This window comes from Rana temporaria, chromosome 5 (assembly GCF_905171775.1).
Source record: "Rana temporaria chromosome 5, aRanTem1.1, whole genome shotgun sequence".
NCBI classification, from domain to species: domain Eukaryota; kingdom Metazoa; phylum Chordata; class Amphibia; order Anura; family Ranidae; genus Rana; species Rana temporaria.
In genome coordinates this window covers 352,224,702-352,239,183 of record NC_053493.1, presented here as the reverse complement: position 1 = coordinate 352,239,183, position 14,482 = coordinate 352,224,702, and the positions used below count along the sequence as shown (strand labels likewise).

General features: G+C 43.2%; 1 protein-coding gene across 4 annotated transcripts in view; it reads right to left on the bottom strand.

Annotated features, from left to right (window-relative positions):
* WWP1 (WW domain containing E3 ubiquitin protein ligase 1) overlaps window positions 1–14,482 on the bottom strand; it is a 248,013-nt gene that overhangs the window by 178,586 nt on the left and 54,945 nt on the right. Inside the window, exon 1 of one of the 4 annotated variants that reach the window (XM_040354576.1) lies at window positions 6,438–6,455. The exons of 2 other annotated variants lie outside the window; for them this stretch is intronic. The gene's annotated coding sequence lies outside the window, so the exon portion shown is untranslated. Of the gene's footprint in view, window positions 1–6,343; window positions 6,362–6,437; window positions 6,456–14,482 lie in introns of those variants that run through there. One more of the 4 variants, XM_040354577.1, reaches the window with a different exon arrangement.

The window sequence follows — 14,482 nt, the reverse complement described above, 5'->3', positions numbered from 1 at the left end:
GCATCACCTCATCAGTGCCAATTAGGGCATCACCTCATCAGTGCCCACCAGTACAGCCCAATGTCATTCACTCATTAATGCCCACCAGCCCACGTATCTGTATCTGATAGGATTCTGTACTGTTCAGTCGATACTTTTTTTCACCTCCTTTTTAGAGATTTACATGACAGAAAAATGTGTTTTTTGTTTAAGATTTTTTTCTCATCAATGCCCACTACCACAAGACTCCATTCGTCCCTGACGTGCTGCTGCCCCGCCTCTGCCTACAATCCCCAGAATGCAGAGCGGGCCGGTAACAGCCTCCACTGTAAAGAAAACGTCCCCTGACTGCTGCGCGCCCTGCCTCTGTCTACAAGCCCCAGAATGCAGCACGGGCCGGTAACTGCCGGCCCGCGCTGCATTCTGGGGTTTGTAGGCAGAGGCAGGGCGCGCAGCACGTCAGGGGCCTTTTTTTTCCCCAGAGTGGAGGTTGATGGCAGCGGCGGCCGCCGATTGGCTGTTACAGGCCGCCGCACTGGGTGTACCAAGATGGCCGCGGCTCCGGAGCTATACCGAAGCCGAGGCCTTCCCTGATGCTGTGACCGCAGTCACAGCATCAGGAAAGGCCGCGGCTTCGGCCTAGCTCCGGAGCCAAGGCACCGCTAACGGCCATGTTAAATATCGGCCTAATTTGGATTAAAATCGGCCGATGCCGATTTCTCCAAAACGGCCAAATATCGGCCGATATATCGGTCGACCTCTAACTCACACACACACACACACACACACTAGTGAGCATGATCGCCCGCATCGACACCCCCCAGTGCAGCGGCGCACGTTCGCCTGCTGTCTCCGGCTTAAAGGGCCGATGTACAGCTACTACACAGACATCGCCCACAGTTGTCACCATCACAAACCAAAGAGATCAGCAGCATTGAGATGCAACTCCCTCCCCTCTACCCAAAGAATGCCCTTCGACCATATCAGAACTGAATATAGAGAAGAAGTGGTCGCAAAAAGGCTGCAGAAGATGAACACCAAGATGAAATAAAAAGGAAAAAAAAATTAGCATTTTACTAAAATATCATATGTTTGTAACACACAAAGCTAAAACAGGGTTTGACAAATTTTCTTGGAATCTAGGAGCCAGCTAAAAAAGTTAGGAGCCAGAAAACGCACCCTGTCCCGAAGAGCTTGTGCGCAGAAGCGAACACATACGTGAGCAGTGCCCGCATATGTAAACGGTATTCAAACCACACGTGAGGTATCGCCGCAATCGTTCGAGCGAGAGCAATAATTCTGGCTCTAGAGCTCCTCTGTAACTCAAAACCTGCAACCTGTAGAATTTTTTAAACATCACCTATGGAGATTTTAAAAAGGGTAAAAGTTTGCAGAGCGGACGCAATTTTGAAGCGTGACATGTTGGGTATCAATTTACTCAGCGTAACATTATCTTTCACAATATAAAAAAAAATTGGGATAACTTTACGGTTGTCTTATCGAAAAAGTGTATTTTTTCCCCAAAAAAGTGCGCTTGTAAGACCGCTGCGCAAATACGGCATGACAGAAAGTATTGCAACGATCGCCATTTTATTCTCTAGCGTGTTAGAATAAAAAATATATATGATGTTTGGGGGTTCTAATTACAGGGAAGGAGATGGCAGTGAAAACAGTGAAAAATTACACATTAAGAAATGCTGTTTTACTTGTAATGCCAACGGCCACCACCAGATGGCGCCAGGTCACAGAAGGAAGCCACAGCCTCAATTACAGGCCGTCGTGCGATCACGTGGCGGGGGCGCACAGAGACACAGGATCCACAATTTGTCGCAATTGCGACCTGGCGCCCAGATTTTGTCGAGCCCTGAGCTAAAAGCAAGTGATACAAGTCAATAAAAGCAGGGCAACCAGGGTGGATTAAAAAAAATATATATATGATTTTTGGGGATTTTTATTAAAATTATTTTAATAAAATGCTTTTGGCGTAAAAATCTATCTAAAGATAGTTTTTTATTTAAGATATATTAATAATTTAGTTTACTCAGCATGAAATAGAGCTTAGTTATGTAGCATGAGGCTGTATATTCTGAAATATTTACATTTTTGGTAAACTCATTCAATGAATCCAAGCTCTGCAAGCTGCGATAACATGCACTGCATTGATGCATTCACACAATTTCACAATAACCATGAGATGAAACAAAGTTCAGAGATATTACTTTATCTCATTGTTTTGCAAATCTATGATTGTTTGAAGAGGAATGCATCAGTACCGAGTCTGTACTAAGTGCGAGGAGGAAGGGCAAGCAGTAAAAATGAAAGTGAAACCTAAGTAGCCTATAAACCTTGTGATCTTTCTGCACATATCTTGAAGTGCTTTATTCCTCCCGTGAAAAGCAAAATGGCAGCAGGCTATAAAAGAGACCCTGTTGTGGGATATTTTGAAGTTCCTCTGAGTAAAGCAGGTAATATAATGTTATTGTTTTAATTAAATTATTTGTGGTTTTCCAACTGTGTGTGATGCCTATTGACCCAAAATCAGCTCTAATATGGCCGTTTTACTAACCTTACAGCTTATTATGCTAAATAGGAAACCTTCATTTTGTTTGCAAATATTAAAGATTCTAACTACCAGAAAGAAGAAGTCCTTACATTTAAAGAGCACCTGTCATTTCTGATCCATCATGGCAGTGCCCGTTAGCGGGCATCCACTCATCTGCTGCCGCCACGTCCCTCACCTTTTGTTGTGTCACTGCCGCATCACTAGCCATTCCCATAAAGTGAATGGGACCGTCGATGAGTCAACAGCGGGTCAGAGGAGGAGGCTCTGCGGGACAGAGATTACAGTTGCTCTTTAACCACTGGGCACTCAACCCCCTTAGCGGTATCCCCTGAGTCACGCTCGGGGTAGATGTGCAGAGGCGCGGCTTACCTGCTCGCTGAATCCACAGACAAAGTTACTTACCTTGTCCCTGGATCCTGCGATGCCACCGCGCTGTGTGAGTGAGCGAGTCCTCGCTCGATTCAGTGTCCCCATGTGCCGCCGATCTCCGTTCCCTGCGACGTTACGACGCACGGGGGCGGAGAACGGCGCCAAATTCAAAAAAGTAAACAAACACAATACATACAGTATACTGTAATCTTATAGATTACAGTACTGTATGTAAAAAATACACCCCCCCCCTTGTCCCTAGTGGTCTGCCCAGTGTCCTACATGTACTTTTATATAATAAAAACTGTTCTCCCTGCAAACTGGAGATTGTCCATAGCAACCAAAAGTGTCCCTTTATGTCAAAAATGGTTTTAGAGCAGCTAGAAAACAGCGATAATAAATTATAATTCGTCATAAAAAAATAAAAGTAATGACAGCGACAATTCTGCAACTGAGCAAATTTCAGTGATTTTGAGTTGATTACATTATTGAATAATTTTTATTATAAATACATTATTTGTTATAATTATTTATTATATTATAATTTATAATTTTGTTTAAAAAAAAAAAAAATCATACCCGGGATGCCTACTAGACTCTTGTTTGGTCAGATTTAAATGAGTTATTTTTAAGAATTGGAGGCCTACAGTATAAAACGCCAAATTTCCTTGCAAAATAATTGTACCGCTTTTGGTACGCAATTCCAGACAGAATCATACCGCCAGGGAGGTTAAACCCCCTTCCTGCCCAGACCAATTTTCAGCTTTAGGTGCTCTCACAATTTGAATGACAATTATTCAGTCATGCAACACTGTACCCATATGAAATTGGTTTCTTTTTTTTTTTTTTCACAAATAAAGGTTTCTTTTGGTGGCATTTAACCACTTACCCCCCAGACCATATTGCTGCCCAAAGACCAGAGTACTTTTTGTGATTCTGGACTGTCGCTTTAACTGACAATTGCGCGGTCGTTCGACGTGGCTCCCAAACAAAATTGGCGTCCTTTTTTTCCCACAAATAGAGCTTTCTTTTGGTGGTATTTGATCACCTCTGCGGTTTTTATTTTTTGCGCTATAAACAAAAATAGAGCGACAATTTTGAAAAAAAATATATTTTTTACTTTTTGCTGTAATAAATATCCCCCAAAAATATATAAAAAAACATTTTTTTTCCTCAGTTTAGGCCGATACGTATTCTTCTACCTATTTTTCGTAAAAAAAATCGCAATAAGCGTTTATTGATTGGTTTGCGCAAAAGTTATAGCGTTTACAAAATAGGGGGTATTTTTATGTAATTTTTCTTAATATATTTTTTTTACTAGTAATGGCGGCGATCAGCGATTTTTTTTCGGTACTGCGACATTATGGCGGACACTTCGGACACTTTTGACACATTTTTGGGGCCATTGGCATTTTTATAGCGATCAGTGCTATAAAAATGCATTGGATTACTATAAAAATGCCACTGGCAGGAAAGGGGTTAACACTAGGGGGCGGAAATTGCCCGAAATTGGCATCTTAGCAGGTTATTTCTCACACACAGCATATGTATACCACAAATTGAATCCCAAAACACATTCTGCTATTACTCCCGAGTATGGCGATACCACATGTGTAAGACTTTTACACAGCGTGGCTACATACCGTGTTTCCCCGAAAATAAGCCCGGGTCTTAAATTAATTTTGGCAACAAAAGACATAGTAGGGCTTATTTTCGGAGTAGGTCTTACCATGTAATGTGATGTCTTCTCTCCCCCTCTCCCTCCCTGCCTGTCAGGAATCCCCAGTGTGAACTGAGTTAAAATGCTTGTAAAATCCTATAATCCACTCTATTACAGTAGTATATAATGTACAATGTGTGTGTGTTTCTGTAATATAATTGTGCCAAATACCTTCTTTATAGCGCCGCTCTACACTTCTGTGGCCCGCCGGAGCTCTCGTCCCCGCATTTATATTACAGAAACACACACATTGTACATTATATAATACTGTAATAGAGTGGATTATAGAATTTTAAAAGCATTTTAAACTAGGTCTTATTTTCGGGGTAGGGCTTATATTGCAACCCTCCTGGAAAATAACGCTAGGTCTTATTTTCGGGGAAACAGGGTACATAGGCCCAACATGCAGGGAGCACCTTCAGGCGTTCTAGGAGCATAAATGACACATCTAATTTCATGACTACCTCTTGCACTTTTGAAGGCCCTGGAGCACCAGTACAATAAAAATGCCCTAAAAATTACCCCATTTTGGAAAGAAAACACCTCAACTTATAATCTACGAGGCATAATGAATCTTTTATAAATGTAATTTTTTCCTAAAAAGGTTTTGGAAAAAGTGAAAAAAACAAACTTTTTTAACACAATGTTGTCCATTCATACAATATTTCAGACACATAGCATGTACATACCAAAAATGACACCCCAAAATAGATTCTCCTACTCCCGAGTATGGGGATACCACACGTGGGAGACTTCCACAGCTTGGCCACATACAGAGGCTGAGTACGGCCGGAGGGATGGCCACAGTACGGCCGGAGGGATGGCCACAGTACGGCCGGAGGGATGGCTGCAATTGTCACAGACTAGCGCTGTGGGGACTACACATCCAGCCCACATTGCTGCTTCAACCGTTCTCTCTGATCGGTACAGAGAGGGGAGAGAGGAACCGGACATGACACCTGTTTACAAGTGATCGCGATCACGTGGTAAACGGCCGCTGTCAGCGCCCATTTACCATGATCCGTGATGCGCGTCACGGATATTCCCATGTGCGCTCCCTAGTGGGCGCGCAGGACCGTGATTCTGGGAGGACGTCAATGTTTGCCCTCCTAGAGTTATCGAGCCACCCTCTAGCTGTCATTCGGCTACGGCGCTGTTGGCAAGTAGTTAAAAATGATGATTTAAATTTAGTCGATTTAAATCAAATCCACCCTGAGAGGAACAGATGAGAAAAGTAGACACGTGCATAAAACACAGCTAAGATTAGAAAATTGAATCTGCTAAAAAGTAACTAGAAATCAGCGACCTTCACACAGTGTATTGTACAAGAAGATCTAAAACTAAAACACATTTTGAATAAAATTAAATTTTTTGGAAGCTGTCCTAGCATTGTGAAATTAAATTCCAGTATCACCATTCTACTATAACATTAAATATTCAATACACTTAAGTTGTATAACAGGTGCACTTTAGATTACTAGTCGTTCAGTAGAAGCGCTGTCTGGAGGATATAAAGAAATCTCGTTACAGGGGGGTGACAAGCAAACCAGCAACTCTCCAGCTGCGGCAGAACTTCCAGTCCCCCCCATGCCCTGCTGGCACACATTATGCACTCCTTGGCTGCCAAGGTATGTTGAGATCTGTAGTTCTACTCCAGCTGAAGACGTACTGGTTGCCCATTATTGCTGTAGTGGAAGACTCTCATTCCTTACTAGGTGCATAGTCCTCAATGTCCAGGAAACATCCTTCTGAATGTGAACACTCAAGGACAGCTGTAGCAATGCTTCACCAATGCGGTTCACTCACAATGCCTGTGCAGTTCATCACACGTCGGATGCACACTCCCCAGCAGCAGCTCTACACCTCCTCCCTGTATAATGCCAGCGATTCTGGACTGTGTCTGTCATGTGACTCTGATGTCATGAAATACAGGGGGGTGGCAGGGACAAAAACTATATGTATTCACATCTCACTGTACTGCAGTGGTCTCTGCAAAATCTAAGAGGCATTCCCAGCCAGTCAAACCTGAATAGCCAACACAAAGCATGAGACATCTGGCACTTTAATTTATTCCCTCTTCATATCCTACGGAAAATGCTTCTCTGACAGCTTTGATAGAAAGTAACACAGACAGCATATACACAACATTATTTTGGCCATACCCTTCCAGATTTTGTGGCAATGTTTGGAGCAAGAAGAAAAGAAAGGAATAGAGAAGATGGTCTATAGAAAGTCATTATTATACACAATTTCTGAAGCACCACAAGTTTGTGCAGCACTTTACACAACAGTAAGTGGTACAGTTACACGATAATTCAAGACAAGAAGTTTTAGGAGGGCTCTGCTAGGAAGAACTTACACAACCAAACAACTCAAATTGTGCTGGGAACTGCTTCTGATCACCACAATAATCAGTCAATAGACATTTCCAAGCAATTTACACCCAATAATTGATCAAATGGTCCAGAAACCAGCAAAACCATGGCTCAGGTCTGAGCAATCATATTCTCAATCAGAACATTGACACTTTTTTGGGAACCAGCGACATTATTGCAGTGATCAGTGCTAAAAATATGAACTGACATTATACTGATACTGGAAGGGAAGGGGTTAACATCAGGGACAATCAAGGGGTTAACTGCGTTCCCCATTTGTGATTACTAACTGTATGGGGCACTGTGTGACTGGAGAAACACACAGATCAGTATTCTTGCTTAGCAGAAAGATGGATCTCAATGTCATCTCCTGACAGAACAGGGATCTGCTTTGTTTACATCAGCAGACACCCGTTCTCTCTCTGTGGGGAACGGTCGCAGGCGGCCGGTGGACATCCGCTGAATGGCTCCCCCACTGGCCAATCGGAAAGCTAGCGCATGAATCACAGTACGGGTACGGCAATTTGCACAGCCGAGCCCGAGTGGTTAATTAGAGCAGTCTTTCCCCTGCATCCATTCAAGTGCAGAATTTACACAGGATCTCTCCGGTCTGAAAAGCAGGGGGTGGGTGCTGAAGTTACATCAGTGAAAAGAGCTTTGGAGAGCCGATTGGAGAGAAGAGACACACACCCTTTACACAGATGCAAAGTCAAGGCTGTCAATCACAAACTGTGCCCTCCCGTGTCACCATTTTACCCCTGGTGTCAGAAGTGACTCATACAGATAACAGAGGAACCAAGTAGCAGACAGAAAGGACTCTTAGTGCTTTGGATTGACACACTATAGAGCAGGGATATGCAATTAGCGGACCTCCAGATGTTGCAAAACTACAAATCCCATCATGCCTCTGCCTCTGGGTGTCATGCTCGTGGCTGTCAGAGCCTTGCTATGCCTCATGGGATTTGTAGTTCTGCAACAGCTGGAGGTCCGCTAATTGCATATCCCCGCTATAGAGGGATAGGCTGTGTTCATATTTCATGTCTGAGGTTTACAAACCACTTTAATACTTATAAAAGGAGCTCCAGCACCAAAACATTTTAAGTCAGCAGCTACAAATACTGTAGTTTCTAACCTAATAGGACACTTACCTGTCGAGGGATCCCACGATGTCAGCACCTCAGTCGATTTTTCAATCGGTTCTCGGGTGCTGCCGCCGCCATCCCTTGAAAGGGAAACCGGTTTCCTACTGTGAAGGCGCGAAGCCTGCTGCACTTTGTGAATGGCCCAGAGACTGGGGAAGGAGGGGTGAACTTTGGGGGGACTTCACCGTTGCAAGGTCACCCTGGAAGTGGGGACAGGTACTTATCAAACGCAGGTACCCGCTCCACCCGCCCGAAAGGTGCCATTTGGGTGTTGCTCGGCTTTAACTTCAGGCACAAATGCAGGTATCAGAAATTAATAAACTGCAGCTAGTATTAGTACATTGACTCGATATAAGCATGATGCAACAACTTGCAACATGCAGGTCAATCATAAACAGAGCCGAGACTGGGAGAGGAAGGGGCAGCACAAGGAACCAATCAGCTGTGATGCAGCGCTCATGGGCAAGCAGTCTGCTTTTTCTCCTCCTAAAAGTAAGAATTACAGACATAAAAGAACCACCACCTACAAATTTCCCTTACAGAACTTGAAACTGATCAAAAGAATTGGCATTTATCATTGTAAATTCCATATTTAATGAAATCAGACTTTGCTTTTCATTCGATAGAATGTTTTACATAATAAAACAAAAACTCCAAAGACAAAAATTATGAGAACATTAAAGTGGATGTAAACCCAAAGCAATCCTCTTTTATTGTTCAGTGAAAATGAACAGACTTCCAGATAAAACCCTGTCTAAATTAAAAGTCCGAAAGCCTCTCTCCTTGCCTTGAGTGACAGGTTACCGTATTTACATATCTAGCTTGGACATGTTTATCATATGTTATGTTTATCATAATATGAGGTGATCCACAGGTCATTGTATATTACCAGGATGTTTTATGTGGGGGAGGGGTGGATTTCTCACTTTTTATACTGTGGATCACCTCATATTATGATAAACATAACATATGATTAACATGTCCAAGCTAGATATGTAAATATCCTGTCACTCAAAGCAAGGAGAGAGGCTTTCAGACTTTTAATTTAGACAGGGTTTTATCTGGAAGTCTTAATTTTCACTGAACAATAAAAGAGGATTGCTCAGAGCTGGATTAACTGTGTGGCAAGACTGGGCACAGATGATAGGAAATCTTATTCTCTACATTGTGACATCAAAAAAAAAAAAAAATGTTTGGGTTTACATCCACTTTAACCCAATATTTTGTTGCAAAACCTTTAGAGGCAATCACTGCAAACAAGGTCTTTGTGTAGCTTTCAAACGAGACTTTCGAAGCCGCCAACAGATACTTTGGCCTACTATTCTTGAGCAAAGGGCTCCAGCTTGAAGGGTGCCTTCTCCAGGATCAAGATTTCAGCTCTTTCCATACATGTTCAATAGGATTCAGATCAGGGCCCATAGAAGTCCAACTTTAGGTGCTTTTAGGTCATTATCCTGTTGGACAAACCATGACCTGTGACTGAGACAGATTTCTGACACTGGGAAGTAGGTTTCACTTCCTTGACAGATGGAGATTTCATTGTGCCCCGCACAGATTCAAGGCACCCTGTGCCAGACCAAGCAAGGCAGACCCAAAACATGACCAAGGCTCCTCCATGTTTCACAATAGGTAACGTGTTCTTTGCTTTGAAGTGTTGTGTTTTTTTTCCACCATCTGTGAGCATAGAGCCAAAATGACAGGAATCCTCAAAACTACGGTCCTCCAGCTGTTGCCGAAAACACACCCATGAGGCATTGTAAAGCTCCGACATTCACAGACATGACTAGGCATGATGGGAATTGTAGTTCCCGAACAACGGGAGGGCCGTAGTTTGAAGACCCCTGCAATAGGACTTGCCAGAAAGCTCCAATTTAGTCACATCTGCCCAAAGCACATTCCCAGAAGCCCCATTGCTGATCAAAAGCAGTGGCGGCCGGTGGTAATTTTTTTGGGGGGCGGGTGGCAAATAGTACGACACCCAATCAGTCGGGTGGGTCTGGTGCACTTACTACATCTATGGTGGACAGCGCTCCTGGGATTCACCGGCAATGACTGCTTACCCTCCCCCTGCTCTCCACAGGAATTGCGGCAGCTTCCGTTTCCTCCCTCCTCCTCTGCGGCTAATTGGGACACCCCTGCAGTTGTAATTCACACACCCGCGCCTCCTGAAAGGGGCCAGACTCATGAATAGGGGGTGGTGTCCTGTCAAAATAGCGGCTGTGTATAGAGCATAGGGGTGGCGACCCCTGATCAAAATACATTTTAGCAAGTTTCATTGTAACCTGTTTATGTTGTTTTATGCAAAAGTTCCCCCCCCCCCCTCCTGAACAATACCAGGACCTCAACATGGGTAGGGGGTGATTTGGGGTAGGTGGGCCTTAAAACTTAACACCCAGCATCAATCTTGATCAATTGTTTTATGCATTTTCTTACCACTATAATTTGGTATGGGAATATTGGCCTTAAACTTGGGTGATAGCTTTATTTATTTTTTTGAGTTAGCTAGGTTTTAGAAGGTTGCAATAGGGGTTAATTCTAAGTGTGAAGTTAAGGGTTGGGGGTTTCAGTGGCTTTGAAAAACAAAGCTGAATGCAAATATAAAGTATATACACCCCCAAGTGCCCTCACATACCTACAGAAACATACCTTGGCACGGATTCAGAAAGGAGTTACGTCGGCGTATCTCCAGATACGCCGTCGTAACTCCGAATGCGGGCCGTCGCATCTCGGCGTCCGATTCGTAGAATCAGATACGCCTCAATGTTGCCTAGATACGAGTGGCGCAAGTCTCCTACGCCGTCGTATCTTAGGGTGCAATATGTACGCTGACCGCTAGGGGCGCTTCCAGAACTTCTGCGTTGAATATGCAAATTAGGTAGATACGCCGATTCAGAAATGTACGTCCGCCCGGCTTTTTCCGGCTTTACGTTACCCCTGCTTTATGAGGCGTAGCCAATGTTAAGTATGGACGTCGGGCCAGCGTCGAATTTTGCATCATTTACGTCTTTTGCATAAGTCGTTCGCGAATAGGGCTTTGCGTAAGTTACGTTCACGTCGATAGCATTGACAATTTGCGGCGTAATTTGGAGCATGCGCACTGGGATACTTTCACGGACGGCGCATGCGCCGTTCGTTAGGAACGTCAAAAAGGTGGGGTCATGATTATCTAGCATAGAACACGCCCACGACAAGCCTATTTTGAATTAGGCGGGCTTACACCGGCCCATATACGCTACGCAGCCGTGACTTCAGGCTCAAGATCTTTGTGAATACACTACTCGCCTGACTAGGTTACGGCGGCGTAGCACATATGAGATGCGCTACCCCCGCAGAAGGATACGCTATTCTTTCTGAATCCAGGCCCTTGTGTCTAAATGCAGCATTGTTCTAAACAGGCAAAGCGCTGGCACCATCAGGTAATGTTGGAGTTTGCCTGCTCCTTCCATCCAACCTCTCCCCATTCTTATTGGCCTCAATGGCCAAATAGCAACATGTGGGAGGCAGGAAGAGGCAGGTAAGCCCCTTCACTAACAGGGAGTGCCAGAGTTTTACATCATTAGAAAGTTTTTGCACACTTGAAAGGTCTACTTTAAAATGCAAAATATTCCAGTTTGTCCAATGCCGCGTACACACGATCATTTTTCGGCATTAAAAAAACGTTGTTTTTAAAAAATGTCATTTAAAATGATCGTGTGTGTGTGGGCTTCACATCATTTTTCGGCTTCTGAAAGACAAAATGTTTTTTCGAGCATGCTGCAAGCAAGTTATGAGACAGGAGCGCTTGTTCTGGTAAAACTACCGTTCATAATGGAGTAAGCACATTCATCACGCTGTAACAGACAGAAAAGCGTGAATCGTCTCTTACTAACACGGAATCAGCTAAAGCAGCCCCAAGGGTGGCGTCATCCGCATGGAACTTGCCCTTTATAGTGCCGTCGTACGTGTTGTACGTCACCACGCTTTGCTAGAGCATTTTTTTAAAACGATGGTGTGCGGGCAACGTCGTTTTAATGATGAAGTTGGAAAAACTTCGTTTTTTTTCTACATGCTGAAAAACGTAGTTTTTTTTAATGCCGAAAAAATTATCGTGTGTATGTGGCATTAGGTGCATCCATCAGTCCCTGTGGTGAATTCTGCTTGCGCCACTTGGGAAAAAATAAAATTGTGCGTATATGCAGCCAGTCCAGTGTTATTTATTGGTAGATGTAAACGGTGACCGATTACTATAAAAAACTGAAACGTTTCCAATTACCCACAAGAAAATACAGTCTGTAAAAGCAAAACAGAAAAAAACTCACCAATAATTGGTGTAGAGTCTGCTCAGCTTTTATCTTCACCTTAAAGGCCTGGCCACAATACCATACTGGAATTGTAGTCCAAGTATAACTAGGACATCTGAATCTCTGGGCTACCCTTGGCTCCAATGTTGAGGGAGGGGAGCTACCAACGATTCTGAGCATTTAGTGGGCATACTAACCTCCCTGACTCCAAATATTCATGAGTTTTAAAGAAATCCTGTGACACGGGGTGATCTGACAAAGCTGTTATTCCCCTCCAGCAGGCATGGGTGGTGCAGGATCCAAGGCCTGGCACACCTCTGCCCAGAAAATGCATTGATACTGGACAATGGCAGCCTCCCACACAGAAAGAAAATCTTAGCCATATGAAGGTATTAACCATCCTGGTGGATTCCCTTCAAATGAAAATACTGCTGACTAGATACGATACACTTTTGTATTCTCCAAGGATAGTGCTGCTGTTGCTATCATCTTTGCCAAGCAGCTTCAGCTGACTGAAATCAAATACAGAAGAAGCTGGATATGAGCAGTGTGGAACCTGAGAATGATGGCAGAGCGCCCAGAGAGATCTAAAAAACTCCTTTTGAGTAAACCGGACATAAGTGCAGACTTTGTGAAGATTCTAGTTGTCTGGTTGTAATGCTTGGCCTTTGGTTTTAGTACTTGGAGCCAATGACCCAGAACAAGTACACAGATCAGAAAAGTCAGAATTTTTTATTTGCATGCTTGTTTTGTCAGTAAATATTGAAAGAAGTGGATTCAAAAAAAGCTGCGCTAAAAAAAAAAAAATGAAGATCCCTCTTAAAGGGAAATGAAATATTAAATAAAGTAGTAACACAATAGTAAAAAAACCCAATCAATAAGTATAAATGGTAAACCTAAAAGTGATCTAGGTCAGATACTAAATATAAACTTGAGTGAACAAATTCAAGTGAATGACCATAACAACCCAGTGACATGTGAATTGTATAAAAAGTCCAAATAAATCCAAATGAAGAAAACAGCAGGATCCGCAAAGTGACAGCGGCGTCTCAAGCTGAACGGATTCAGTGAAAAGGAAAATATCCCAAAATCCAGAAAAAACGTGTGGATAGGAAAGCCAACACCTTGGATAATACTGTCTCTTACCAGCTGGATTGATCTCTGTTTAGGAGATCAAAAATGCATGAGACGGATGCCTTTCAACGACTCTCCACCAGGGGTATCCTCGTAGTGACTTTCACCAGTAGGGTAAACCATGAAAGAGAAGGACTCGCATTGTATAAAATCCCAGATAATTTATTGTAGAATAAAAAAAATGCGCACTTACAATTATCCAATTGGTAACGAGCATATAAATAAGATCGAGCCGGCCGGCTCCTCGATGTGCCTGCCCGTGTCTTCCGGGTTCGGCTGGTGTTGGTGACGTCAGAACGCGTCCAAACGTTGGGCAGGCGACGTTCTGGACGTAACCGCGACACCAGCCGAACCCGTAAGACACGGGCAGGCACATCGAGGAGCCGGCCGGCTCGATCTTATTTATATGCTCGTTACCAATTGGATAATTGTAGGTGCGCATTTTTTTATTCTACAATAAATCATCTGGGATTTTATACTATGCGAGTCCTTCCCTTTCATGGTTTACCCTACTGGTGAAAGTCACTACGAGGATACTCCTGGTGGAGAGTCGTTGAAAGGCATCCGTCTCATGCATTTTTAATCTCCTAAACAGAGATCAATCCAGCTGGTAAGAGACAGTATTATCCAAGGTGTTGGCTTTCCTATCCACACGTTTTTTCTGGATTTTGGGATATTTTCCTTTTCACTGAATCCGTTCAGCTTGAGACGCCGATGTCACTTTGCGGATCCTGCTGTTTTCTTCATTTGGATTTAGTTGGACTTTTTATACAATTCACATGTCACTGGGTTGTTATGGTCATTTAAAAAAAAAAAAAAAATTCACTTGAATTTGTTTACTCAAGTTTATATTTAGTATCTGACCTAGATCACTTTTAGGTTTACTATTTATACTTATTGATTGGGTTTTTTACTATTGT